The sequence below is a fragment of the Chamaea fasciata genome, unplaced genomic scaffold (genome assembly GCF_029207755.1).
Source record: "Chamaea fasciata isolate MVZ Bird 193981 ecotype frontalis unplaced genomic scaffold, bChaFas1.0.hap1 SCAF_1, whole genome shotgun sequence".
NCBI lineage: Eukaryota > Metazoa > Chordata > Aves > Passeriformes > Sylviidae > Chamaea > Chamaea fasciata.
In genome coordinates this window covers 3,129,982-3,155,228 of record NW_027094086.1, presented here as the reverse complement: position 1 = coordinate 3,155,228, position 25,247 = coordinate 3,129,982, and the positions used below count along the sequence as shown (strand labels likewise).

The 25,247-nt window shown below is 42.2% G+C and overlaps 1 protein-coding gene across 8 annotated transcripts in view; it reads right to left on the bottom strand.

Annotated features, from left to right (window-relative positions):
- The window catches only part of TSNARE1 (t-SNARE domain containing 1), a 458,033-nt gene that overhangs the window by 183,690 nt on the left and 249,096 nt on the right, over positions 1-25,247 (bottom strand). The gene's annotated exons all lie outside the window — the stretch shown is intronic.

Here is a 25,247-nt window from a genome sequence, read left to right as displayed (position 1 = left end):
AAAACACAATCCCAGAAATCTTTATCGGTGTAGAAGTAAAAGGGAAAGTTACAAGGCTCCTAGTAAAAAAATTCCCTCAGAGCCATGGTTTGCTGGATCTAAGTCAGCCAGCTGACTCAAGCTTTGTGAGAGGAACAAGTGGAATGATCAGATTTTATGGCTGCTTTTCAGAATTGTGGAGGACTAAGGAAAAACAACAATAAAAACAACAGTGGCAAACCCTTCTCTTTCTAAAAAAGTTAATGGTGACGCAGACCATTCATCCCAGACTGTTTTCTCCTACACAGAAAAAGGCCATCTCTCAGCACAGCATCCATCTGATGCTATTCATAAACTGATGAAGATACAATCAAAAACTCCCTGAATTTGAAATTACCTTATTGGTAGGGCAATACGGAAAGAGCTGTTTGATGAACAGATTCATTTTTATGTTTTCAAGTAGTTAAAAAAAAAAAAAGTAACTACATCCAGCTCTGAAATTTTCTCTGTGAAAACACAGTAAATTACCCATGAGTTTGTTTCTTTCATTTTCTGAACATTTACCATATAAAAGAGCAAATGTGAGCATATGTTGACATCATATGACACTGTCTCTTGTAAAAAGAATTAATTTAGCAATAATAGACATAATAATATAGACGCTGCTAAATGCACTACCAGTAAGGCAGCATTACTAGAGCAGAAAAAAAGACACTAAAAAAGGATGTACATTTTTTTTCAGCCTTACAAGTCCGAGACCCACAGAAACACTGAAATGGGCAGGAACCTCTGGAAATTATTTAGCCCAACAGCCCTTCTCAGAGGAGACAACTAAATCAGGGTGCCCAGGTCCATGGTTTTGTCTGCTTCCAAGGATGGAGATTCCACAGACTGTAAGTCCATGGGACCCTGTAAGTTGTTTGACCATGGCACCCACAAAATGTGCTCTACCACCCCCCTCTATAAGTAGACAGGGGACGGAAAATATAACAAAAGGTTCATGAGTTGAGATAAGGACCAGGAGACCTCACCCTCCAAATATCATCACGGGCAAAACAGACACATATTAATCAAATTTATTACTAAAAAACCCAGAGCAGGATAATAAGAGGTTTGAGAGCTGTCTGGACACAATCCTGTGCCTATACTCTGGGATGGCTTGAGCAGGGAGGTGGGACCAGATGACCCCTCTGTGCTCCCTTCCAGCCTGGCCCACTCTGGGATTACATGTTCATCCCAAAAGATCCAACTGCCTCCACCACATTTTTATAAAGAACTCCATTTCCCTACTAGGAAATTTAGAAAATGGTGCAAAAATTAATCCATGTCCTCCTACTGAAGTTTGCTGTGAGAATATAGCTGGCATAACACTTCAACACGTAATGCAATAGAATTGCATCAATTTAAAATGAGGTCTGGGAGTCCCACTGTGAGTGCTAGAATAGAACAAATTGTTGAATAACTGAAGATGGAGGAAAAGTGAAAGACTGAGAAAGCTGTGAGAAATCATAATAAAGAAAAAAACCACTCCCCCAGCCAAAGATGGGGTAATGCACCACAAAATGCATTTCATTTCTTCACTTGTCAAGCATAATGAAGCTTTAATTATGGATGATATCATTCCTAACTTGTAAATACTGCAGAATATTTTGCAAAACAATGAAATTTAGGTAATTTGAGATGGTACTTGGGCACTGTGATAGTAAATCATTACTGGGGAATGAGGAAAAATTAGTGGTGTTTTTTTTTTTTTTTTTTTTTTTTTTTTTTTTTTTTTTTTGTGTGGGGAATTTTTCTAACCTTTTTGTAAAAATATTTTAATGTAGAAAGTTAAAACTTAGCAAAATGTGAAAAACTGGGAATTAGCTTTAGTGTCTTGTTCTGCTCTTGTTTAACTGCTTTGCAAAAGATGATTAAGGAAAATATAAACAAACAAACAAATAATACTAAAAAAGCCCAGAATGCTAATTTGTCTCTCTTGGCTAAATTGTCACTGATAAAATTTTTTGTTTCTGTTCCTTGCAATAAAAACACAATCCTTTCTACTCTTCAATCTGCTGTATTTTGTTGTGCTTCTTTTTCAGCACTTTAAGTGAAGGTGGCTTAAAACTCACAAATATGTTTTTGCACGTACATTTGGTTAGACAGAGTTTACTGCAATATATTGAATTACACACACCCCCTCCCAGCCCAGGCATTTCTGCTGGAATAAAACAGATGATACATTGACTTCTTAGAGGACCCTTCCCAGGTAATTTAGGCATGAGGAGTTGGGTTGTTTATGTCTGATCCCCAGATATAATGTGAGACAGGGAAGAATGAGAAAGAAAATTCAATGTTGTGTGCGAACGGCGCTGGTTCAGCTTTGCCATTTGTATTCAGGTACTTGAAACCAACCATCTGCAGCTGCAGAGTGTAGATCCTTTCCATAATGTTGCAATAACACTTAAAATTACTGTTTAGCAAATATGCATCAGTGAGAGCCAGCGCCGAGTTGTGAGGAAGGAGAAACTGCAACTACTGCACTTCAGGAAAAACAAACAGGGGTGAGTTATAAAGCACAGAGCACAAGAACAATCTGACCTGAAGCAAGAAATCTGTTGAATAATTTAACCTGGTGATGGGAAGCTTCAAAGTCCTTGATATATGTAAGGAAAACAAAGGAAGAAATAGAAGAAAGAAAAATACCCAGAAATAAGGACCTTCCATAATGAAATATACCTTGGAGCTACTCTCCTGCTCCTTTGTGCCAGGTCTGCTCCAACCCCACATACCTCTGAACTTGCCAGGCACCAGAGTTTGTTAGGAAAATCAGATTGCCTTCGATTTCCCATGTTTGCACACACTTTTCAGAATTCACAGTGAAATACAGCTCCTCATGAATCTCTGACTCCACAGAACCCAGGAGTGCAGCAGCCACCACCACTCCCAAAATTCTGTGTCCCTGCCAGCTAACTAGGCTGGGGCTCCCTGGGTTTTAATTAACACCAGCCTTTGCTGTCTGGCAGCAATTCATTGACTATATTGTGCATGAAGAGGGAGACAGGTTTAAACTGTTCCATATAAATCCTCTATTTTTTTTTCCCCAAAAAAAATGGAGAAATCCATTGTTCAGATTAGTAAACAGGATTTAATATCACTCATTCTGGAACAAAAAGAATTAAACCAGTCAACAATAAAATGAAGTGGCAGTAGGTAAATATAGCCAAAAAAAAGCAGAGAAGTGATAGACAAGAAAATCAGAGATGCAAAAGAATTTGAGGCCCTTAAGTTCCAGAGGATTGACTCTCACTAGGGAAAATGAGTTGGGGAAGTTCTTAACAGAAAGTACTAGGTTAAAATGCCAGGACTATTTGAGTCACTTAACCTGACTCAATAAGTAAACAATGCAACTGCATAGTACCGGGATTTTGGGAAAATAATTAAATTTCCAAGTCTGACACAAAAAAAAAAAAATGTTGGAAATATGATTTTGCAGATAAACCAGAAATTTCAATTTCCCAATTTTGCTTTAACGAGATAAATACTTCAACATTTTTGAAATTAATTTGTGAGCAGGTCGAGTGATAAAACCCAGATGTTGTCACCAATGTGGGAACAACAAATCCCAGCAGCACATTTCCCCACAGAATGAGCATTACTGAAGTATTTCCAAGACAGCAAATAAGCAAACCTTTTCTCTCTTCCACTCTCATGCTTTGTGGAGTGAAGACTGATTCACACTGAAAACTTCCAGCATAACCCTGCCCTTAATGATATCCTAAGGACAGTGCTATATTCCAGACATGGGAATGGTGTCAAATAAACCAGAGAGGGGAACATGCACTCCTCAGAAGGACACAGAACAAATCTGTGCAGTCAATAATTCCTCGCTCACATGGAGCCAGATCCCAGCCTCCTCTATCAGTGTCAGCTCAGGTCCTCGAGGGAAGAGTCACACTCATTTCTAGGAATGTTTGCCTTAGGTTTGTATAAAAATGGGATCAAAAGTATCAGTGGTCTATCCTATTTGGCACATGTGCTTTTGTGTTTACTCACAAACCAGCCATCCATTTTTTTAAAGGACTATAAATTAGCATTTAAATTAATTGCAGCCTCAATATTCAGGAGCTGCTGAATTTTTACAAGCGAGGTCACATTCTGAGCCGTCATTCACTCTGCAGCAAGCAGCCAGGAGAGTTATAAAATAAACCTCAAGGAGATCCTGAAAGATGTCCTATAAGGCCTGTTTCTGCACATGGAAGCACTCCAAAACACAATAAAGCAAAACAAACCCTTTGTGCTTGTTATCTTTGGGGGAAAAAATAAAGAAACAAGAAAAAAAAAATCAACCAACAGCTCTTTGTAGTGTCTGTCATGTTTTACCAAAGGGATGCTGAGATGTTCCTTGTGTGTTGTCCTGTCTGCAACAGCCATGGGGCATCTCCTACCCTGTGGTCCACCATGTATGGACACAGAAAGACAAATCAGAGCATGGTGTTTGTCTGTCCTCATTCCTCTCTGAGAGACAGGGGAATGAAAAGGAAAAGGGAAAAAAAATAATATAAAATGTGAGCAAGCTTTTGATGCAAGATAGGCAGAAACTAAATCTTGCTGCAACAGCCTTTCAACAAATATTTTTCTCTTGTCTATGGCTGGGGAGAAAAAAAATGACATTCAATAAATCAACCTGATTCAGCCTAAGCAACAACAGACCAGCAGAAAATTGTTTGGAGGGCAGAAGCCATCCAGAACACCAATTACAGACTGAGTTAGGTCTCCTCTGGGACTCAACAACAGCCAGAGTGTGGAGTTTCTATCTCCCTCTCTTGCCTGTGCACATTCCCTCTCTCTTTTGCTGTCTTAGAGGTCTGTGTTATCTCAGGGAATGCAGAACTGTGCTGCATAATAAAGCAGTCACCCTGAGCTTTGGGATGCCAGCCCAGCACTCACCTGGGGACACCAGCTCAGGAAACAGCAGGAAGGGGGTTCCTGCCCACCAAATCCAAATGGAGAGGCTCTGGGAGGTGAGATGCCTCGAGCTCGTAGGAGACAACTGAGGCCACTGCAGAGAGAACCTCAACAGGGATGAGTACAGAGATCCTGCAAGCTGTCAGCTGGTGTTTTATTCATACTGCCCCTGGCTGGATGTCACCTGGCCAAAGCCCCTCCTCAACTGGACAGGGGAATGGGAATATAACAAAAGGCTCTTGAGGTGAGATAAGGACAAGGAGAGGTCAGTTAACAGTTACTGTCATGGGCAAGATAGACTTGATTTGGGTGAATAAGTTACATTTGTTACCAATCAAAATCAGAGTAGGGTAATGAGAAATAAAATCAAGTCTTAAAAGACTTCTCCACAACCTCCCCGTCTTCCTGGACTTCACTTAACTTCCATGTTCTCTCCCTCCTCCACTGCTGTGGCACAGGGGAATAGGGAATGGGGCTGTGGTCAGTTTATCACACATTTCTTACGCCTCACACTCTTCCCCAGCTCTATTGTGGGGTCCCTCTCAAGGCAGACACAAACTCCTCTAACCTGGTTCCTTCCCATGGGCTGCAGTTCTTCAAGTGGATCCCCCTCAGGGTCACAAATCCTGCCAGTTGTATCATCAGGGAATCAGAATCATGGAATCACAGAATGGTTTGGGTTGGAAGGGACCTTAAAGATCATTTTGTTTCAACCCCTTGCCATGGACAGGGACACCTTCAAATATCCCAGGTTGCTCCAAGCCCCATCCAACCTGGCCTTGGGGGAAGGATTCCAGGGATGGGGCAGCCACAGCTTCTCTGGGAAACCTGTGCCAGGGCCTCAGCACCCTCAGAGAGAAGAATTTCTTCCTAATTACTAATCTAAATGTGCCTTCTACTGGTTTAAAATCATGCCCCCCTGTCAGGGTTGTCTAACGGAAATATAATGACACAGACATAAGAAGAGGTAGCTCGCCCTTTTAAAAACCCTTTGGATGTGGAAATAGGAGATGTGTTAATGGAGGAGGTGATCAATAGTTCTGTTTTTATGTAGATACTGCCACTTTATATGTGGGAAATATAATAAAGCATTAAAAATCACATAAAGCATTTTTTTACCAACTTTGATCTTCAAATTAATTAACACCCCAAATTTCATTTAAGTTCATCAGTTTGTAAAGGTCTGTGAATTCCCATGTGCATGTACATGTGGGTATTTATACAGGTATTTATACACATGTGTTCTCATGTACCACAAACATTCCCACCTGTATAAACGGCCACTGTATATAGACAGACACTAATAATTTTAAGATTAACTCGCCCTGAACATACACCAGGTGTTAAATGAACATTTGAGTCTTAGCAGATTGCAGAGATATAAACATAGCCTATTCCTGTCTACAGTAGCAGAAAACAGACCTTAAATCTCAGGCTTCTTTTTCCTGGCTAAACACTCCAGTGTAAAATAAACACGAACACTGATATGATGGGATAACAGGCAAGTAAACAAAAAATACTTTTTTTTTCTTGCTTAGTTTAAAAAAACAAAATCTGTGTTGATTCCATTTTGTCTTCAGGTTAAGGCTGTGATAGTTTTGATATCAGGGAGAGCAGGAGTGATGTGAGCAGGAACAGGTCATGTCAGAAAACTGAGAGGCAACAGTTGTGTCATCATGAAATCAGAATCATAAAGTCACAGAATGGTTTGGGTTTGAAGGGACCTTAAAGATCATCCAACCCCTGACATGTGCAGGAACACCTTCCACTGGACCAGGTTTTCCAAGCCCCATCCAACCTGGCTTTGAACACTCCAGAACTGGAATCAGTGCTCCAGGTGGGGATTCACAGGAGGGGAAAAGAGACAGAAGGACAGAAGGGTGTGGAAAACAAAAGAATTATGCTGCAAATTCGAGGGGCAGAGCAAAAGGAGAATGTTTCAAAAATCACCCATGATGGAGAAAAGCATGTGAATTTACATACTTTGCAGTGCCCTGCCCTTCCTTAATCTCCACCATTCTCCTCTCCCACCCGACACTCATAAAGTCAACAAAGAGTGAAAGACGAAGGGAGACTCACGAAGTAAGGAAATGAAGAGGGAAGTGACTTCATTACTCTCCAGAGTGAACATCATCTCTGCTCTCCAAATGGGCACGTGCTGCAATTTTCTTTCTCTTTACTGAATGTCTGTTGTTCCTGTACCTTGTTAGCACAGCTGGAACAAGACTCCGGGATGTTACAATGCATATCTGGAAGCAATAACTCTGAGTAACCTGATCCATGGCAGTGGAGTTGGAACTGGGTGATCTTTGAGGTCCCAACCCAAACCAGTCTACGATTCTATGATTTATTTTCTCACTGTTGCAAAAGAAAGTTTCTGCACCCACACTACGAATCCAAACTTTTGTTCTCCTACAGCCAAGTTTCTATCTACTTTACCACTAAAGAAAGATTAATATCCTCACTTTTCCAACAAACCCTTGGGCTGGATATGAAAGAGACTCATGGATCAGAAATATTGCTTCTGTTTTCTGATATGCTGGAAAGGTTTTTGTGGGATTTTCTGCCTTCTCACCTTTCCCAGCTCCCTGGAGTTGAATTAAGGAGTTCCTTCTGAGTTAATTCACATATGTATATAGGCTAATCAAATGGCACAAAAGTAATTACATGAAGGACCCAAAATGAACAGAGATAATGAAATGCCTGACATTGTGGCCTTTGTAGACCAGGAATAAAAATAGTCAGTGAAGATGAAGGTTCTCCCAGTAGAGGATATCCATTTGTATTTCAAATATGGATTGTAGCTTAGGGTTTGTGAAATTTGCCGGCCTGACATCCTGAAAGCGAAAATTAAATACAGTACAAAAGGTAAACATAAAAGCCACACAAACCAGAGCAGAATTATCCACTAACAATAATCCACAGCCTTGTCCACAAAAAGTATTTTATGAGCAACAGATCCCTTTTCTTTCTGCAGGAGCTGGGCAATAACCACAGCGACTTGATGCGATTGTCACAGAGTGTTTCATGTGGTGGGTACCTGTCCAACAGGAGCTATTTGTCTGCATTGCACATTTATTTTGTTCTCCAACAGCTCCAAGGAGCCATTGGTCTCTACAGTAGCAAACTGCAGAAAGTGAGATATACGAGTTCTTACAGCTACCTATGAAAAAAAAGTTATTATTTTTTTATATGCAATAAAAATGTTTGTGGGGGACACTTAGTCTTTTTAAAATAAGAAAATAAAATGCATTTAATATTTACAGCTCCACTTTTTTGCAGCTGCTCAGAAGTACCAAGTCACCAAAGATATGGAAATCTGTCACTAAACTCCAAACTCAGTTTGTTCCACGTTGACTTTTCCTTTAGCATCTCCTGCTTCCTGCCCCAGGCTGCAATGTATAAACTAATAGCAGAAGTGAGGGAAGTAGTTGTAATCTATCACCCTGACTGATACCAGCCCCAGGAAAGGCAGTTTATTGCAGGTGGTATGTTATCTTCAAAAATAGAAACCGTGCAAAGATTATGACAAAAAACTTCCAACACTTTCTACACTTTGTTTGCAGCACTATTAATTCTCCACTCTGGATTTATTTCCATGAGGGTCATGCAGCCAGAAAAAAATACAATGGAGGAATTCATTTTCTTTTTAGGAGTGTTCTGGGAAGCCAAGCAATTAGAGCAATCTTAAGATGTCATGTATTATCAATTGCTGCTCAATTCTTTTACTTAAATAAAATACTGATTGCAGAGTCTGATCTGAAGCTACCAACAGAGTGATTCATTTAGGTGTGCTATTTACTCTTGACAAATTAAAAAAGAACATCTAACTTTCACTGAAAGGAAAAGACAAAGAGACAAGGGAAATACACAGCATCTTTTTACAACTCACTGCTGCGCTGCCAATCCTCTGTTTAGAAATGGCTGAGGCTGCTGTTCCCTGTACAGAGTTTGGAGACAACTCAGTCCTTATTACAAATGGAGTTCATGGGCTTGGTGCAAGAGAGGAAGGGAGTCACAGTCTCTTACAGAGGTCACTGAAGGCTGGAAGCATAAAATCACTGAAGGTTTTGGGCTGGAAGAGACCTTCCAGACCATCTGGTTCCAACCTCCTGCACCTAGACCAGGCTAATCAGAGCCCAGTCCAGCCTGACCCTGAGCACCTCCATGCATGGAGCATCCGCAGCTTCTCTGGACAACCTCTTGCAGTGCCTCACTTCCTCTTGTAGGAAGGAATTTCCTCCTAATAAGTAAACTGAACCTACCCTCCTTTAGCTCAAAGCCATCACCCCTTGTCCTGTCCCTCCATCCCTTGTCCCAAAGTCCCTCTCCAGCTCTCCTGGAGCCCCTTTAGCCACTGGAAGGGGCTTGGAGGTTTCCCTGGAGCCTTTTCTTCCCCAGGCTGAACAGCCCCAGCTCTCCCAGCCTGTCTCCAGAGCAGAGGTTCTCCAGCCCTTTGATCAGCTTAGTAGCCTATTCTGGACTTGTTTGAAGAGGTCAATATCTCTCTTGTGCTGGGGGTCCCAGAGCTGCAGGTGGAGTCTCTCAAGGGGAAAGATCTTGTCCTCTTTCTTCAGGGGACTGAAGAAGCACAGCCAAAAAAAGGGGCATGGCTGTTCGGGCCATCAAGTGCTCCACAGAGCACCAGCTCTGTGAGTAATTCCATATCCAAGGTCTGTCCAAGGTTCATCCTCTCCTCAAAGGTACAAACTGGGCAAGAAGAAGATATATGTATGTTCCACACAATTAAAAAAAAAAACAACTCTCTCTGCCCTACATTTGCCTGTGCATCTCAAAGCCAAATGCTATGGTCTTTGTAGGCTCCTCCAGATTTTGGCTCTATGGACTGCAGACTTTGCTGTCGACACTATTCTTACATATTTTCAGTCATTAATGCAGGTTACCTAAAAGGCAAAAATTCTGAGTTAAGGTATCTGAGGGCAAGTTAATTACAACTGCAGCTAAAAGGCTCAGAAAAGAAAGGTTGATGGGCATCATCTCCTGCAAGTTGACTCTCCCAAACACCCTCACATGGTTTTATTCTCCATTCTATACATGAGAGACTATTTTAAAAATATCCATTATATCCAAAATGATTCATCTCATTGTTCAAGGATTTTTTTCTTAATGTTTAATTTATTTCTCTCTGTCTTTAGTTACTTCTTGGTAATTTGTTACTACCTTCAACCTTAATATTTTAAATAATTCTCCCCTTTTTTCAATGCTATTACACATCAACTATTTCTACACAGTCATCATGGCTCAACTAATCACTGCTGCACTTTCTGAGCCTGCAATTGGTAAATTCCTGTAATCTCTCTTCATAAATTATACTTAATACTTCTTCCTCATTTATTTCCTTCTGGATCACCTCCAAATTTCTAATAGAAAAAGCAGGCCAAAACGCTCTCATTTCTCACACACTTTCTTATCATATAAAAGGTGCCAATGTCTAAGCCAGACACTAAAGGCTGTGTGACAGTTCACTTTATTTTCCAATTGTCTGTGCTCAGTATCCAGTTAAAAATTTCCAATTTCTGGTTAAAAGTATCCAACAGGTCCAGTGGCACAGCTTTAGTTGGCTCACTCACCAGTTGTGTCAGGAATTTATCTTCTACACACTTCAGGAACATCCTGGACTATTTGCTCTTTGCTGTGTTGTATTTCCAGCAGACACCTGGTTAAATTGAATTCCTCCATGGGAACAAAGGCCAGCCATCATGAGGCTTCTCCCAGGTACTTTTAAAGCAACTTATCCATCTCTTCATCCTGGCTGGGTGGTCTATAACAGACTCCCACCAAGATATCTGCTTTGCTGGCCTTCCCCATTATCCTGACCCATAAATGCTCAGCCCTATTGACACAAGGGTTACCCAATGCCTCTCCTCCCTTGCTGTCCCTTCTGAAGAGTTTACAGTGACCCATTGCAGCACTCTGGTCACGTGAGTTGATGCCTTAAGTTTTAGCTTTCATGTTTTTCAGATTCTGTGCTGCCCAGGAGTGTAGTTCTAAGCCTCATATTGAGTGTCAGTCAGCTCTCTTCACAAAGTAGGGAGACAAAACAAATCCTGTTCCTGCTGGAGACCAAGGACAAGGGTTACAAGTTTTCAGGCCCAAATGCACAAACAACAGTGGACTGAAGAGAGAAAACAAGAAGGACGAGGCCTCACATCCTGAAGCTGTAATTGGACAATTAAACCCCAATATGCAAATAGACCAAAAACTTACAAAAGTGTAAGACCTCGTGATGGGTCGTCCATGTTGTGACCATTTTGGGTCCATCTTAGATGTAGCCCTGGTCAGGCTCTTGTCCTGCCCAAGGTGTTCCCTTAAAGGCCTTTCAAGAAATATCTACTTTATTCTCTAGCTCTGTCCAATATCTGTTCCAGGTCAGCCTTCCCAAGGCATCAGAGTCATCCCACCCCATTTCCAATCCCAGTTTTCCAGTGGCTCAATGACTTCCAACTCCTCCTGTTTGTTGCTCATGCTCATGTGGGCATTGGAGCTCTTATGTTTGCAGAAACAGTACAATACCAGCTGGTGTCTGCCACCCCAAATCTAGAAATCTTGTGTTTGTTCTCAGATCAAAATTGTGGATTTCAATTCCATCCAGTAATTAAAATGACGGGTCTGAACAACAAGCAGCTCACTCTCTGATCAAAGGAGATATAATTCAAACAATTAATCACTCATTTGACTTTGACAGCTTTGCTTATGTGTCACTGGCAGATGGAGGCAATGCTCTCAGAGAACAAAGTCTGGGTCATTTTAATCTCTAGGGGAAGGAGGAATTATTTATAGTGCAGAGTTGGTGAATTATATGTTGATGTCTACTACATTTACTGTTCAGCAATTCAGCCTGGCTCACTTCAGAGTCAATGGGGAGCCAACACTGGGCTTATGGAGCTCAGATTAAGGGATAGGTATTTTCAAACTGTCTGGGATTCATAAATACTAAGGTGAAATTTTTAGAGAAATAGTGCGACAACCTTAGAGCTGTAAACTGAAAATTCATGGGGAATCAGAAGAGAGAAAAGAAAGTGTCTGAGCAGTGCAAAATCCAAAAGTCTGGGAATTAAAGGCCAGATACCTTAATGCCAGCCCTGTGCAGCCCCAGTTGTACAGATGATGGGGGAAATAATCCAAGGTATGATTTGTTGTTGCACAAAACACATCAGAATTAGCAGCGAGAAGTCTGCATTTGTCAAAAGTTACCTGCTACCTCTCCAGGACAGGGCAACACCTGAGGAGGGGGAAAAGCAGCAGATGACAAATACACAAGTAGAGCAAACAAAGTCTAGATGAAAATACTGTAAAACTGGCTCAGAAATCATAGCTTAAAACTATTTGTTCATCAGTAAATTCTCTTTGGTGATGGACTGGAAGGATGCAGGGAAAGGATTTCACCATCACAAAGATCAACAAGGACAAATAAAAGGTTCTGCTCCTGGACTGGGACAATCTCCAGAATCTGAACAGACTGGGAGGTGGAAAGGGAACAGCTTTGCAGAGAAGGAGGTGGGAATAACTGGTGGATGAAAAATTGACATGAGTTGGCCAAGTGCACTTGAAGCCCAGAAAGCCACCCATGTCCTGGCTGCATGAAAAAAAGAGTGGGCAGCAGGTGAGGGAGGGGATTTTAAGATAGCTTGAGTTAATGTGGTTTTCCTGGATCCAGGACAAACCAGTACTTTTCAGGAATGGTTTAGGTGGTAGCATAGAAAGGACAGCTCATAAATAAGAAGGTGCAGTGAAGCTCAGAAATCTTTCGAGCCTGTCAGATAATATGATTAGAATTCAAAGGAATCTTGTAGAAATGGGTAACACTCTAAGGAAAAAGGGTGAAGACAAATAATGAAAATAATAAGTCCTATAGTTAGACATAAAGAATAGTAGTAGGCAATTTCCTGGGCAGAAGTTCTCAAAAAGGAAATAAACAAACAAGCAAAGGTGATGAAGGGTGCTGGGGACAAAGCTAGCACTTTTGAGATAAAATATTGTGTCCAATTTTGAGCAACAAATCTCAGGGGGACCACCTGGAGACAGCTCAGAGAAAAGCCATGGGAATGATCAAAAGTGTTAGAAACACAGCCTGATAGGAAAAATAGGAATTAGTGTGGTTTTCAATGCAGAAAAAGCAGGATGTGTGGGGTTAGAGGGGTGGGGGAGACACAACAGACATGATAATGCTTTTCTGACAAGTGGAACTGTTGCAAATAGGAAGGGAATAACCTGTTCTCCACACTCCCCCTCCATATGACAGAAATTCATGGCCTGAAACTGCAACAGGAGACATCTGTATAAGAAGTTAATGATTCGGGTTGTTGATCCCGTCTTAGAGCTGAGAAAAGGATTTGATGTTGTTTAAAGATTGCTCTTAACTCCACTCGTCTAATATTCAATGCAATCAATACAAGCCTAGAAATCAGAAAGAGAGGAGGACTGTTTCAGAATGCAGCCACAAACTTCCCATCAGCTCCAGTCACTAAACTGATTAAATCATGCAGCTCTCCCTCAGCCTTCCCCAGTTAAGACAAATTCAGAAAATATCTGCTCTGTTAAACATCCTCGTCCACAAAAAAAAAAAAAAAAAAAAAGTGTAGCTTAATAAGCTTTCACCAACTTATCAATAGCCACAAAGACACTTTCTGCCATTAAACTGCAGCAGATAACAATCAGACTTCAGCAAGGAACAATGGCATCTGCAGCAGGGAATCCTGACAACAGTGTGCCATCTATCAGCTGTGTGTGACAACAAACCACAGCTAGCCCCTGTCCCAAGGGCTGTGTTTAGAAACCATCAAGCACATCTAGAGTGACAGAGCAGATACTCCTGCACTTCTAAACCCACCAGTCACTCAGCAGAGAAGTGAGTTATCCTGCCTTCCTTCCCACCTGCATTGCCCCCTCCCCAAGGAAATGCTAATTCAGGAGAATTTGGATTCAGCTCTCCTGTTTATTAGAAAGTTTTAAGCATTTATATTCAAGTGTGTTCAGCTCGTGCTCCCTGAGTTCAGATTAGCTTTCAATGGACTATTTTGGTTTTGTATTAATTTGCAAATGAGGTAGGTGAGAGTCTAGACCAGAAGCTGGGATGGCTCAGTTCATTCCCAGCCACACACTGGTGTCTCTGGCTCAAAGGATGAAGCACTGCAAAAGCTGGATAGATCTAGGGTGTGGGGTGATAATTTGAGGAACTGGGGAGCTGCTTTCAGACTGAACACACCTTGAAGAGGCTGCTGTTTACTGTTAACACTGCAGGTAATTGATTGCTTTTTTCATTAAAGGAATTGCAGATTGGTAAAATAAATATTTTTCCAGCACAGACGACTTTAGACAACAGCTATCATACCTCAAGTTATGATTTGTCATAAAATATGATACAGATTCATAGAATCTTTAAGTCTGGAAAAAACCTTCAAGGCCATCAAGTTCAATCTTTGACCAAATGCCACCACATCCCCAAAACCATATAATGAAATGCCATGTCTACTTATTTTTCGAACATTTCCAGGGATGATGACTCCATCACTTCCCTGGAAAGCTTGTTCCAACGTTTGATCACTCTTTTGTTGAAGAATTTGTTCCTAATATCCAACCTGAACCTCCCCCTGGTGTAACTTGAGGCCACACATATATTTGAATTTTTATTAATACTCAGTAATATCAAAATACTTTTATTAGGCCTTAATGAGCAACACTGAAAAGTCACTGAAGTAGTTCAAACACTTCTAAAAGCAAGAGGAAAGCCATTTTGGGGAGTTTTGTCTGGTGACAATAAGTTTTCACTGTCTGATGACTCTTTGGCATAAACGGGTGGGTTTTCCTCTCTGTCCAGTCCTTACCAACCCAAACTGCAGCATTTCTTTAGTTGGTAATACGAGGAGGCAATTAAGAACTGAAATGGAATAAAGTTTCAGTTACCATAGCCAAACCCAAAAAACATAGAATCACAGAACATCCTGAGTTGGAAGGGACCCATCAGGATCATCAAATCCAACTCCTGGCCCTGTACAGGACAGCCCCAAGAGTTACACCATGTGCCTGAGAGCATTGTCCAAAGGCTCCTTGATCCATTCAATTTGGGCCACCATCATGTCCAGCCAGCTTCAGCTCAGCAGAAAACTGAACTAACATCTCTTTGCATATTTTGCCCATGAAGGACCCCAAGCCATGCCTGTAGAGTGGCCCCTGCCTTTGCAAAGTGTGAAATGCCAGGAACCAGCCCCCCCTTCCTCAGCATCATCACACCCTGCCACATTTTGATTTATTGGGCTCTCAAAATGGTTTATTACAGGAGAGTGTTTCTGCTCTGATTCCCACTCTTACATGTGCACTGAACCCTCACCTCTGTCTGAAGCCTCTTTGAGTTTAGGTTTGTATCTTTTCATTGAGTTCTTTTTTTTTTTTTTTCCTTTTTTTTTTTAACAGAAAATAGATTGCCATAAATTTTGCCCTTTTCAAGAGTTCAGTGACAGAGTGGAGTTGCCCTCAGTCACATCTGTTTATCCTGGTAAGCACATTTATAAAGTGATTTCCCATCCTCGTTATTCTGTCAATGGCATTTCACACTGCAGCTACTTTAATGCAGCATTTTATCACTTGTCCTGGGGGCTGCTGACAGCTGCCAATTTCAAGGCTTCATTCCAATCTTAATTTTCTTCTTTTCCTTTTCTTTGCCCTCACTCCCTTTCCCTATCTTCTCCTTTATTTCCAGAAGAAAGGGGAGTTAGATGAGTGCAGCAAACGCCGAGGATTTCCTCTCCCCTTTAACACATAGACATTATAATCCCATAATAATCCCATAATGTGAAGTCTGTTAGTGAGGAAAAGTTAAAATTCAGGAGAGTGCTGCTGCATTTCACTTAACTATTGGACTTTTCATCTTTTTCTCTGAAAAAATTCTCCATTAATGCTCCTGGGATAAAATTTCCCTGAAATTGGACTGTTCATCTCCCAGGGAGGTACTTTGTGTTCTTGATTGCCGTGATCCTCCTGCCATCCAGAATTACCTAAATCACACCAGAATAGGCTACAATCCAGATCAAAGCATGGGAGGACAGAAATTTTACCCAAGGAATGCTTTTTAGACCTCCTTGAAACATTTCCCTTCTTGCCACAACACCTGTATTTCATAAAACCATAGAATCATTTAGGATGGAAAAGACCTTTCAGACCATTGAGTCCAACCACTAACCCAGCACTGCCAAGGCCAACACTAAACCATGTCCCCAAGTGCCACGTCAAAACATTTTTTAACACCTCCAGGAATAGTGACACAACCACTTGTCTGTTCCAGTGCTTGACAACCCCTATGTGAAGGATTTTTTTTTTTCTTAATATCTTATCTAAACCTCCCCTGGCACAGCTTGAGGCCATTTCTGTTGCAATGCATTCCCACACCCAAGCAAATGATTCTATTTAAGGAAAAAAGTTTTGGTTTACTTTTGAACATATAAGGAATCCAAGCCAGAAAGTTCTGTGCCATTCTCATCAGCATTGGCCCAGAGTCAGCACAGGGGCACTGGTTGGGCTTTGGAAATGTTTCTCAACATCTGTACCTGCTTCTATTTGCATCAGGCCAAGTTGTCCCTCCTAAAACATTAAGTATTTATGAAGGTACACATAGAAGCTCAAGTGCTTTTTAAGGTTTCTTAACAAGGTGTCAGAGGCTTCTCTGACACCTGTGCTCGGCTTTTGGTTTGTTTCTGTATCATTTATTTTGTTTATTTTTATTAAAACCTTTGCTTTACAGAACACACTTGAAGAGTCATCTCACAAAATTATTTTAAGACATTTCTCTGTGAGGGTAGGCCCCTCAGAGGTGATGGAGCTTCATGGGATTTATCACATCTGACCCCATGCATGATTCCATCACATTTCCTCTTGTTCACTTGTTACTTTGGAGAAGAGACTGACCCCCACATTGGTCTATCCATGACCACCCCAAAAAAATTTTTAGGGTCTCAGGCTGAGTTTGCTCATGACTTAATGGTAATTCCTAGTTTGCCCAGTGTTCCAGCAAGGAGAATTTTACACAGCAAGCAAACTTCACAGGAGCCTCTTCCAGTTCCCATCCACCCTCTGGGTGAAGAACCTTTTGTTAACATCCATCCTAAACCTCCCCTGACACAACTTCAGGCCATTCCCTCGGGTCCTGTCACTGCCACCACAGAGCAGAGATCAGCGCCTGCCCCTCCTCTTCCCTCACAAGGAAATTGTAACTGCAGTGAGGTCTCCCCTCAGTCTCTTCTTCTCCAGGCTGAACAGACCAAGTTGCCTGAGCCCTTTCTCTCATGGCTTCCCCTCTAGAATAAAAATAATGTTTTGCCAGCACGAGAAATATTGGCCTGGTTCGAGATACTGTCAGCAGTTTGCAAGGTCAAATCATCATTCTCCAAGACCAAAAGAAAATTTTCATCTTGGCACAGGCCAGCCATTCTCTTACTCACATTGTCACTTAGTTTTACGAAATAGTGAAAAAAATTGTCTTCTTCTGATCTGCAATTAACGTGAATTTCAATTACTGGGATTTTCTTCCAATGGAATCGATTTTTTTCCCCTTTTTGTTGATAGAATGTACAGTCACGTTGGTAAAAAAGGGCAACGTGCCAGAATATTACTTAGATAACTCTGGCATGCTTAAATGGAAGGGTTTTCATCTATCCAAATAAAAACGCATCAAAATCAGGACGTTGTTTTTCTTTGATTTCATTATCCAGACTGATGGCTTATAAATGCATTTACTCATGGCATCATCAGTCTGTGATTATCAGGAGAACTGAATCATAGGAAGGTTTGGGTTAGAAGTCACCCTAGAAACCATCTGGTTATGCCATACTCTGAAGAGGAAGCAGAAAACAAGTAGGTCAAGAATGGTCTCTGAAAAACAAATACTTGTTATTTCCTTGAAAACTTCCAGGGGTGCCCCATTCCTGGAACTGTTCAAGGTCAGGTTGGACAGGGCCCTAAGGAACCTGGTCTAGTGGGTGGCATTCTTCTGTGGGGCAGGGGGAGTTGGAATTCAATGATCTTTAACGTCCCTTCCAACCCAAACTTTTCAATTATTCTCTGATTTTTATGATTCTATAGATGTAAATTCAAATAAATTTTAAAAAAAAATCAGGTGACAAAAATCTTCTTGACTCAGACACAAAGGGAGGGAGTTCTCTAAGATATCAGGGTGACAGAAGCTGGGTCTCACATTAAAAGAAAAAGGAAAAAAAATCCACAAAATAGTATTTTGTCCAAAGAGTCTGGTGAAGAAGCCTACAGGTATCACTTATTATGGATGTATGTTTGAGATAAACAACGGGAGATTCTATACAGTACATTTAGAGAAAGAAGCTGATCATGGGTCAGCTCATGATAGAACAGATGTCTAAAATCACAGTGGATGAACTGTGTTCTAAAAGTGTGAGTTCATAGATTATTTTAAAACCTTAAAATCAGGCAGGGACATCTACGCCCTGGAAACCTCCAGTTGCTCTGAGTGACAAGAAATCCTAATGACCTACAGAATCCCCCAGACTTGCTAACAGGAACATCTAATCCCTGTTTAGGAACAAGCCCTGTTGCAGATTGCCAATTACAAACAACTGAGCTTTACAAAAAGTCTTGGCTGTTTGAATGATGAATAGAGTAATAAAACCTTACACATCGTGGTAAAATGGCTAAAACAGAACAAAACAACAAAGCACATGCAAGGCTGTGGTAGCCTGGTCCTCATAAGGAAAATCACAGCTCACTCAGCCCTCACAATTCTTTAAACAAGTCAATAACTTAGTGGAAATGAAAAAGAAAGTGCAAACCAGTTGATTTAAAGTGGTTTTTTTCAGATTATAGAGGTCTGTGATGTTGTCATTCCTCAGGTGACTACAGAAGGTAACTACCATGGAGAGAGGTACAGAGCAATGTCAAATGCAAAAGCAGGTCAGGAGAAAGAGAAAAGAAAGAAAGAAAAAAAAAAGTAATAAAAACCAAACAAAAAAACCTACCCAAATTTAAAAGTAGGTCAGTTTTCATCCTGACAAAAGGTTAACAGCCAGCTTTCTCTAGGCATTTTGCTGGATGCCACACTGTTAAATATAAGTGATCCAGGAAGGTGAATCACTGGTAGAGAGAGGCAAAAAAAAAACAAAAAAACAAAAAAAAAAAAAAAAAAAAAAAAAAAAAAACAACCAAACAAACAAAAAAAAAAACACCCAAAAAAAACCCAAAAAAACAAACAAACAAAAAAAACACCACCACATCTCAATCTGTCATCATGATAATCCTGCAAATTCCATGTTAACATGAAAGCTCTATTCAGAGGCACAAGACCTTTGGTGAGATCCCTTGGGGCAGGATTTAGCACAGAACTATCTACAAACCCAGGGCCACTTGAACAGTCTCACCTGGAGTCTGCACGGGTGAAGGAGGCACAGTTATTCAAGGACATGGGGGTTACAGGTAGAGCCAAAATCTCCAGGCAGGCCTTGAGACTGGAAAATGGAAAAACCTGCCAGGAAAAATGAACCATGGAGCTGAGTCTGGCTGCCTGGTGAGGAGCAGGGCATCCCCAAAACCTAGAGAGGACCTGGCTAAATGTTACCAGGTCTCAAAATACCCTAAGAGGTGCCCAAATCCAACCACACTGAATTTGGGCAGCTGAGTTTGGACCTTGTAGGATGTGCCAGCTGGTTGTTAATGCCAGGCTGCATCCAGTGCAATGCCGAGTGTGCAGGGCAGTGAGAGGACATCATCTGGAAGGGATGGAATAATGAATAGCAGGGACTTGGTACACAATAGATGTAGAAGACAACTCCTGGGGGCAATCACAGGGCAGAACCAGACTGTATTTCTGTAATCAGGCTCGTCAAGACTGGACAGGGCTGTTGGAAAGCTAAGAAGGTGCTAAGCACTTTCAGTAATACAACTGTGAATGATGGTCAACACTGGCGGATGCAAGTGTGAGAAGGGGAAATGAAAATTCCTCCTGCAGCTCCTGTGACTCCACATTTGGCACACAAGTCCAGCAGAGAGGCTTGAGCAGCCTAAGGAAAACCACTGCTCAGTGCACTGGTGCCTTCCAGAACAGTAAGGTATGAGGACACACAGTGCACCAGGCACTAAATAACACAGGGTTGGGCAGTCTGGCACCACTTCCCAGCTCCAGCCTTGCTTGGGAGGAGAGGATTAATTTATCCCTGTGCTAATGCAACACGGCCAGTGAGTGCCAGCACCGTGGTGGCTGACAGGAATAACGTGGCCAAGGCAGGTGGCATTCCAGTGGCACTCCTGACCCCGGATCTCAGAGGAGGAGGTCCTGCCTCACCTCGTTTGAAGGTCACCAAGCATCAGAGAGCCTTCAGCACAAAGCCATCTGCTCAGACACCCACTCAAACCAAACCCACCACGGCGCGGGGTCATCCTGACGCCTAAGGAGAAAACCCACCTGGGAAACAAAGCCCTGGGTCGTCATAGCTCCTCCAAAGCTGTTGTGGCAGCCTGTTTGGTGGTACACAACAATAGGTGCTCTAACTCCATAGGAATTGGGAGAAGAAGAATAGCAAAAGGTATTTATATAATAGTCTTTAACCCAAACCTCACCACTCCCACACAGAGTGCTGCAAAATAAACAATGCCAGTTTCAGGGGGAGTGGAGGGACGGAGAAGAAAAGAGAGCTCTGACCGAGCTAGATTTGAAGCCTTTACTGTTTTCCGCATGGTATAACAACTGCATGGGTTTGGTGGGAATGTACTGGTCGTACTGGTGCCCTGGGGACATCAGAGCTGTAAAAACTTCTGATATAGCACTGTCCCCAGCTAGGAGATGATGGCACTACTGTGATATTGGAGATTCTCATCTTGCCCCTTAACCTGTTCCAGACCTTCTCTGTGCTGCACAGATTCCAGCCCTGAAATCCTTCTGGACTGCCCTATGCCTGCAGCAAGGATGGTGATCCCATGAAGTCTTCCAGGCCCTAGGAACACACAGCAGGAGGGAATCCTAAACATTATTCCATCTGACTGTTCCCCACCCCCTAGCAAAGGTCCAGGGTAAAGACTGGGACATCAGGGAAGAACCATTGCACCTGAGATTTAGGGGATACCACAGTACCTTGAGGGAGGGACAAGGACAGAAAAACATTGAAAGGTCATCTCGTGTGGCAGGATCTGAGTGTGGCTGTAAAATACCTGGTGCTCCTGCAAAAACACCCAGGGGAGAGGAAAGCTGTGCATGACAGAAATGCTGTTCATGCTTTTCTTTGGAGGAGTTTGAAAGTCGTTCAAAAGGAGATACCAGTTCATTGACAGCATGGAAGTCAGTGGATCTATAACAATTTCCCATAGGTGGGGATCCACCTTATAGGCAAATTAACCCCCTCACCAAATTCCTGAAGTTAATTTAGGGAAGTCCACTTGTATTTAAAATCTGCTCTTTTATGAGAGACTCTCCTTGGGTCTCTCCTATGAGGTGACTCAGAAGAAGCAATAATCTTCCTCCTGCCATCCAAATAAAAGGAAGTTCCTCTAAATTTTAATAGGTGAGCTGTAAAAAGTTGTGACATTCAGCAGCACCTGGAGCTGAATGGGGAGACACAGGACTAAAAGACGCAGAGTCCTTAATCCTCAGATAGGGAGACAGGTGACTGGTGGAGAAATGCACAGCCAGTTCCCTGTTTGCATTTAAAGCTCTTTATTCCCTGGCTCAGCAATTCCACTGCGGCATTTATTTTTAATGCTTTATTTTTGCAATTTGACTTTCTAATGGCAACACCTGAAGTCACCTTCCTTAACCCTTCTCAGTGATATAAATTAGACAGAACATCAGGGGGAAACAACCGAGGGAACGCGACTCAGTCCTGTCAGACTTCAGCAGGAGGTGACTCCCTCCTAGGCAGTCAGCACCAACATGCAAAGGTGCAGCATTTCCTTTTTATTTCCTCCAGATACACTCAGGATAGAAGAACCTAATCCCAAAAGTCCCTGCATCCCAGTGCTGAGATTTATATTTACAAACATAAGCTGAAATCAGGCAGGCAGAGGAGTCATGGGGTTTGCTCCTAATTTCCTTCTGTCCAACTCTCCCATCCCCACTTTACATTTTTTGGATGCATTTAGAAGGAACAGAGAATGGGAAGAAATACCTTGTGTGACAACTTAAATGCTCTAGAAAATTCATTTAAGGGGTATTTTAAAGGATCATGCCAAATACAGGGGCTGATGCATACAGGGTGACTTTTGGGTCTGGGCTGCTCACAGCACCCAGTAATCACGCCAGGCTGAAGGACTAAAGTTTGCAGCAATTTGCAGGATTTTTATGGAGACTGTCAAAACAAGACTAAATATGAAATCCTGCTGAATCATTGCTGATCAAGACATTCATCACTTTGCTTCTTTACTGGTCTCCCACTGCCTATTGCCCCCACACCATGCCGAAAAAAAAAAAAAAATAAAAAAAAAAAAAAAATAAAAAAAAAAAAATTAAAGAGACACTTCTGCTCTCACCTGAATTTTGTTGAGGAAGACACAAATCCCCGGAAACCACTGGAGGGAGGACTCTCCCAAGAGCAGTTTTGTCTGTTTTGGGCATGGGGAGAGCACATGGGTTTCTTTGTGCAACACCCTTCAGCTGCAGTGATCGTGGACAAGCACTTTCTTGTCTGAGACTGAACCATCAAATTAACTCAATCCCTGTTAAATTGAAGTTTTCTGAAGACACTTTGGTTCACCTGTTTGGTAGAGATGACAGAGCAGCTGGAAAGACAGCATTCTGAAGGGAAAAAAAATGCCCAGTGTGCAGACCAGACCCACTTCTTAGGGCAGTCCACTGCCTCCCTCTCATTTGGGCTAAAAATGTGAAGAGAAAACTTCCTATCCTGATACAACCCTCAGATTATTGTCCATTATTGATTTTTTTCCTGCTAGGTAGCAATGAAGTTGCAATAAAAAGGACAATCAAGAGACTTCAAGGGCTTGGGATGACTGATTAAGGAATCCAGAGTGCAAGCACTGTTGTCCTCTATCCTCCCAGGAAGTTACAGTGAGGTGAGGCTTGGTCTTTTCTCCCAAGTAACAAGCAATGGACAAGAAGAAATGGCCTCAAGTTGCACCAGAGGAGGTTTAGGTTCGATATTAGGAAAAAAAAAATCCCAAAAGGGTTGTCAAGTCCTGGTACAGCCACCCAGGACAGCGGTGGAGACATCCCCCCTGGGGGATTTAAAAGATGTTTAGATGTGGCACTTGGGGCATGGTGTAGTGGTGAGTTTGGCAGACAGATCAATGGGTTTTGAATTCATTACCTGAAAGGTCTTTTCCAATCTAAACAATTCTATGATACTGTAATTCCTCAAACTCACTGGATTTGTGGCCAAATCCTAAAACTGGTCAGCCAAAGAGACAGTAACTGCTACCTTCACACAGTGGTCCTGCAGATGAAGTTGAGTTTTTTCCTACACAAGGAGATTGAAGCCTTTTCAAAGAGTGTGCAAGAGCTCTCAGTGCTGTGTGAGATGTAAAGTTGCTTTTCCTCAACACCAACAGATATTTGGGCTCTCACCACTTCCAGGAGAGCAAAGGGTCTTCCAACAACCATGAGAGGGGCAAAATGAGCGAAGATTCCTTTTGCAGCCAGCAATAAAGCATTCCTGAGAAAATCAGTACATGCTAATCGGAGCCTCCAGCACTCAGCTCTGAGTACTGAATCCCTTGTGCACATCTGTCTCAGGCCCACAGCACCCACCAGCTCATCTTTTAAACCCTCAACACCACGTTCTCTGACAAAACTGAATTCACCAGTATGTTTTTCCCAAGGTGGGTTTTATGTCTACAAGCACGGGGCAGATCTTTCCCCCCTGCCGTCAATCCTGTCACCTCCTCTTCACATCTGAAGGTTTTTCAGAGAGCAAGAAGTTCTCTGTCTCTGAGAGAGCAATCTGTGCTCTCAGGGAGACAGCATCTCCTGGTAAAGTCATGATATCATGGGTGAAACTTCATATCCCAGCAAGCCCCCCCCCCCCCCCCCCCCCTAGGGACGATCTGCCTTCAGTTACAAATGATAATCAGTATTTTCCTTGAGCTTCATCCAAGCTGAGAGGATGACAGCATGTTTTCTGAACAGGAGCACGCTCCCTCTGCCTCACAATTCAAACACGGGGAGAAAAATTAGAAGCTAAATATGCCAGATCTTGTATTTGGATCTCTCATCCCAGCACAGTCTGAAGAGAATTTGGTACGGAAGTGCAGAACAAGCAGCGTTTAAATCCTGGCACTGATCCTGACTCTTTCCCAGGTCTTAAGCAAGGCATTTACATTTCTATGGAGCTCCACCGGCAGAGAAACAATCCATAATGTCTCAGTTTCTCCAGCTGTGAAATGGGAATAGGAGCACGGTGAGAAATCTGTGGCAGCTTTTATCCCTCGTGGGAGAGCTGACAAGGAAAGATGAAACTCAGGAACATTTGTTACAAAAAGGTAGAGTTAAAAATAAGCAGATGTTTGTTGTTGTAGGTACAGCAGCAAATCATGGAATGGTTTTGGTTGTAAAAGACCTTAAAGTTCATCCAGTTTCAACCTCCTGCCATGGGCAGAGACACCTTCCACTATCCCAGGTTGCTCCAAGCCTCATCCAACCTGGCCATGAACACTTCCAGGGATGGGGCATCCACAGCTTCTCTGGGCAACCAGTGCCAGGGCCTCCCCACCCTCACAGGGAAGGGATATTTCCTAATAGATGATCTAAACCTGCTCTCTTTCAGTTTAAAGCCATGGAAAAGTTTAAAACCTGGAAGGAAGGAAGTCTTAGACATCCACAGGAAAACTCTGAGTGATCCAGAAGAATCCTTTTAGTCCTGACAGCTTAGTAGAAGCTGTTAAGAGTAAAACTACAAAAAACTGCCTGGACACATGTTGATGTTTGATCTAAAATCCTTCTATCACTCATCCTTCAACAGGAATACCTTAGCCTCAAATTAGAAGATATTTAAACTTTTTTCTTCATATCAATAAGAATCCACATTTTAAAAAAATGCAGATTTTGATGCCAACATGAGCAAACCACATCTGCACTCCAGTTGCGGCTGGACCAGAGAGATCAGAATTCTTCTGAAACGTGACTCTGGCTGTACCTCTGAATCAAAATCACAGAATCACAGAATGGTTTGGGTTGGAAGGGACCCTAAAGACCATTTTGTTTCAGCCCCTTGCCATGGACAGGGAAACCTTCCACTATCCCAGGTTGCTCCAAGCCCCTTCCAACCAGGCCTTGGACACTTTTAGGGATGGGGCAGCCACAGCTTCTCTGGGCAGACCCACTGATGGCACACAGACCCACT